This window comes from Pteropus vampyrus, unplaced genomic scaffold (genome assembly GCF_000151845.1).
Source record: "Pteropus vampyrus isolate Shadow unplaced genomic scaffold, Pvam_2.0 Scaffold54, whole genome shotgun sequence".
Taxonomy (NCBI): Eukaryota; Metazoa; Chordata; class Mammalia; order Chiroptera; family Pteropodidae; genus Pteropus; species Pteropus vampyrus.
In genome coordinates, this window is record NW_011888835.1 from 4,270,714 (window position 1) to 4,276,047 (window position 5,334).

Sequence of the window (5,334 nt, forward strand, 5' to 3'; positions counted from 1 at the left end):
TTTTAGCTTAAAGTTACAACTCTCACATTTAAATTATTTTTAAGATAGATATTTTCAAAGAGCCAAAAAAGCTAAATATGTCTTGCAGTACAGGTTTATCCATAAATATTCACATCTCAAAGCTATTTAGAAAAGAGTAAAAAAAAAAGGTAGCTAAAAATATTTTACAATTGGTAACCTTATCTTTGGAAGGGTATATTAATGACACATAATGAATTTAGGTTACATGCATTTAATAGTTTAATCAAACATATAGTTTGTACCAGAATGCAAATGGTTTTAATTGTCACTAAGATTGTTTTTGGAATGACTAACATACAAGGAGAAGCACACTTCACTAAAACCATAGCACAGCTTTCAAGCGCTCTCTTCGAAGTGTTTGATTTTCAACTTAGGAGAGAAGAATCTCATTTAAATGACTGTATCTCTTGCATATGGAATACATGAAAGACTATACCAAGCTATTCATAAGAAATGCAATATGCAGAACCATAAGGCCAGTCCCTTCTCATGCCACCAAAGTTCAGCACATGGGGTAAATATAAAACGAAAAAAGGATAATAATTGTTGCAAGCAAGCTTATTTTAAACACTTCAGTTGCTTCAGGGGGCTTATTAAAAAGCTCATACTGGCTAATACAGCAGTATTTCCCAGGGTGTAAAACACTGCAAAAAGTTTTATGCCACTGGGAAGCCATGGCAATCCAGTTTTGAGGATAGAACAGAAAGTGCTGCATACAGAGCATATGGTAAACCACTTTAATCAGGTGTTGAAATTAGGGGACAAGGCCTCTAGGACCTTTGCGCTCAGGCCCTGTTTCTCATCACCATGGCTACTCAGGACCCTCCACAGCTTCTTCATTTTCCCAGGCCACACAGACAGCCATTCCTTCACCCACCCTTCCTGGCCACCAGGAAACCCCTGGCAATTTCTAATCTACTTTCTGCCTCTATGATTTCACCTATTCCAGATATTTTATGTAAGTGAAATCATACAATACTTGTCATTTTATGTCTGTTCTTAGTTCACTTCACACAGTGCTCTCAAGGTTCATCAATGTTGTAGCTTACACTAGAATTTATTAAGGCTTAGTAATATTCCATCGTATGTGTATATTGCATTCTGTTTATTCATTCATCCCTTGATGGACACTTGAGGTGTTTCCAACTTTTGCTATTGCGAATAATATTGCAATAAACATTGACATATAAATATCTGTTTGGATCCTTGCTTTCAGTTCTTTTGGGTATATACCTAGAAGTGGAATAGCCAGGTCAGGTGGCAATTCTATATTTAGGTTTTTGAGGAACAGCAAAATTGCTTTCTCATTTTACCTTTCCATCCTTTTACCTTCTCACCAGCAATGTATGAAGGTTCCTATGTCTCCACATTCTCAATAACACTTGTTCTTTTCTTTTCTTCTTTCATTATAGCCATTTTAGTACAGGTAAAGTGATATCTTACTGTGGTTTTGATTTCCATTTCTCAGGGATTAATGATGTTGAACATTCATATTCGTTCAGGTCATTTGTATATCCTTGGAGAAATGTCCATTCAATTCCTTTGCCCATTGTTTGTCTTTTTGTTGTTGAGTTTTAACAGTTCTTTATATATGCTAAATTCAGCATGGAAATGTGACACAGCAAGGCTCATGTGAGGATTTAGTAAATTCTTTGTGGTAAGGGTATACCACACATAGAAACTGACTGTGCATGGCCAAAAATGAAATCGGAGAGCTAATAAGGCCTAGATCACGAAGGACCTTGAAGATCATGCTTATGTAGGAATAGTAGACAAAGAATGGCATGGAAACATTTTAAGACAGAAAGAAAAACAAAGAAAATCTCCACCCCCATCCACGAAAAAGTTTATGTTCCATTATTTTAAAGGAAACCTAATATTGCAAGAATTTTTTCATCTTATTAAATGTATTGGAAAATAATGGGGTGTGGGAATGTATAATTATGATGAAAAACTCAGAACATTAATTTTTTTATTGAATGAAATGAAATAAAATATATTCATATCTTTCCATGTCTCTTGATTTAGAAAGGAACAGAACAAGTCATATTCTGCACTAAATATGTATGCATTCTTTACAACTAAATCATCGTGAATTGGAGAAGTATTTATTAAATATAGATATTTCCTTCCACTACCTTGGTCTATGTGTGGATACAGAGAAGTAGTTCTTAAATCGTGGTCTTTGTGCAGTAAGAACAGCAACTGGACACTGGTTAGAAATGCAAATTTTGTGGCTCCAGCCTCGATCTGCTGAATCTGAAACTCGAAGAGGAGGCCAGGCAATGTGTGTTTTAACGAGGAGATTCTGAAGCAGGCAAAATTTGAGACCCACTAGCAAACAAAGATAATAACATGCTCATGACCCCAGGTGAATAACTTCTCTACTTATCGGCTTTAATTTCTCAAAGCCAGCATCAGATTAGAGGAAATGATTATATTTAGTACTCAACAAATATTTATTTTGAATAGACGACTATTACCTAGTTAAACCCTGAGCTCTATTCTGGGAACAAGGAAAAGAAGGCAAAGCATCTGTACTCAGGGAGTAAACAACCTGCATACAAGCCTTTCCGATCACTGATAGAAGCTAAGGGATACATTAGAGGAATCCCCCAGAGTGTGCAAGGAGAGTCTCGAAGATCACTACTTAACTGCCTGGGTGGAACAGGCAGGGATAGTGGAAAGTTACTCAGAGGAAGAGGACCTACACTGAGTTTTAAAGAAGGAATAGTTTTCCAGAAACCATGAAACAGCAAGGCTCATGTGAGGATTTGGGAAATAATGAGTCTTTTCCTTTTGATAGAGAACTAGTGCACACGAGAGCTGACCATATATCCCAAAATATGGAGAGATAATATGGCCTGGATCATGAAGGTCCTTGACTACTAGGTAGGTGGCACTGATCCTGCAGGCAATGCTCATCATGGAAGCATTCAAGCCAGAAGATAAAACAAAAATCTTTGAATTTTAAAACAATGATTTTGCCAGCTGACTGGATGATGAGGGAAAGCAGTCATGGTGAAGAAAGAAATGTCTTAGACGTTTGTTACATATTTATTGCAAGAACTTGCTAAAACGTATGGAGTGAAATAGTAGTTAGGACACATATCAATATGAATGTTCACAGCACTAGTATTTTTAGTTTAAGACATGAATTTCCTATTATTTACAACATGTCACTGATGTCTTAATTGTCATAAGAGGTGAAAACCCTTTTAAAACAATTGTCTTTCAAGATCTCAATAAAGAATGTAGTGAGTCTATTACAAAGTATTTCGTTTTAAGTCAAATGAAGAAAAATGTCTGCACAATTGATTTTATTTCATTTTTCCCAAAATTTTTTACTTCAAAGTGCATTTGAAATGTATACTTAGAAACATTTACTGAATAATTGGTTTACAAAAATGACCTTTATGGTCCTATGTTTAAGACAGGAAAAAATAAATTGTCTGATTTCAAAACAATAACACACAGCTTAAATAGCATGAAAATTTCAAGACACACCACTTTCTTTATTCTTACTGAACCTATATTAATACGCAATTGATTATTTCCAGATTTGGGTGTATATCTTATTTCCTCATGAAAAAAAAAAATTGCAGAGGTAAAAATAATGATTTTCTCTTTTCCTCCGTTTATTCTTTCTTCCTAATATTTCGATCATATTTTTCAGAGCCTTAAATAAAATAATAATCTTTCTCTTTTTTTCTTTCTTCCTTTCTAATTGCTTAGGGACTGTAGATTCAAGAGACTCATGTACCTAGGAGAATTAGAGTCACCTCCTGTAAACCGAGTACCACCCCATGATGAGAGCTATTGCTAGCCCATGAGGAAGGGCTAGACACTATATGCAGCTAGATCAGAGGAACCCAGAAGACCTCACTATTAAATTGCAAAATCAACATTAATTTCTGATTAAGCAGATGGAAAATAATATTTCAGGGAATCTAAACTCTCAAAGGTTATTATTTAATAAAAATGAAGGTAAAATATTTAAGAAATAAATATTTGGAAATAAACCAAAAGGCGGTCTTCATGTCCTTTTAAAGTCATACTGGAATACTATCTAATAGGCCCATGCAAATATCATTTAATTACCTAGGTCTATGCTCCTTTGTTTGACTTGCTGTTTGTTATTAATTAGGTCTCGGGGTTTATGACATTAACCTTAACTTCTGGATTTGTGTCTGGTAGAGATGTACATTATTTATGTCTGATAAAAAAGACAGAGCCCCAAATGTTATAGCTTTGTTGCCTTACTGAACATTAACCAGTTTTATGTTTTACTGTGTCCTCACTTGGCAGAGGGACTAGGAATATCTCTCAAGACTCTTTTATGAGACAGTCATGAGGGCTCCACCCTCATGACCTAATCATCCCCCATAGTTCCCAGCTCCTAATACCACCACCTTTGGGAGTTAAGATTCCACGTATGAATTTTGGGAGGATACAGACCATAACAAAGAATCTACAAATATTCATATATGGCTCTGTGGTGAGCCAACTTGGCTAGGATAAACAACATTCTGCAGAAATGGCTTTCTAGCAACTTCCCAGATGAGGTGGGCTACAAGAGAGATTCTTCATGAGAGCTGCAAGAGAGAAACGAAGCAGCAACCATTTGTAGCATGAACTTGTGTTCTCCCAATTGTCCAGACACTAATCTCCACTAAATGCTGCTGAGAAAGGATTCTGCAGACATAAAATAAAGTAGCTAATCAGTTCGATTTAAATTAGGGAGATTACTTCCGATGGGGCCTGATTTACTCTGTTTGAAGGCCTTAAAAAGTGTTTAAGCCTTCCTCGGGACACATTTTAGTCTCGATTGGGTTCTAGGCTGTTCCCAGTCATTGTTTTCTCAACACCTGTGCACAGAGAGCTCGGGCCCATGCCTGTGGGCACCAGCCTGTTGGTGATCTTCCCTTCTTGACTTTCTGATTTACTGGATTTTAGATTTGCTTAACCAGTCTGCCTAATTTTCAAGCCAATTCCTTGATATAAAATAATAACTAATAATAATAATAAACAAATAAATGAACAAATATATATGTTTGGGAGAGGGAGGGATATATCCATACACCTTATTCTACTTACCTGGTTGAACCCAGACTGCTTATCCTCATTAATGACTTAAAGAAAACTTTGCCATGTTTATTCTATATCTGTATGGGAGTCACCCTTTTCAATTTTTTAAAACTTTTACTTTGACAAGGTGAATAATGAATATCAGCAATAGTTTCTTTGGGCACTATTAAACTTCATGTAGTAAGAAACCAAATACTTTGTTAGAGAAAAAGTTTCTCTCTAACT

The 5,334-nt window shown here is 35.7% G+C and overlaps 1 pseudogene; it reads right to left on the reverse strand.

Moving 5' to 3' along the window:
- Positions 1-411: 411 nt before the first annotated feature.
- On the reverse strand, positions 412-861 carry LOC105292252 (annotated as a pseudogene).
- Positions 862-5,334: the final 4,473 nt, after the last annotated feature.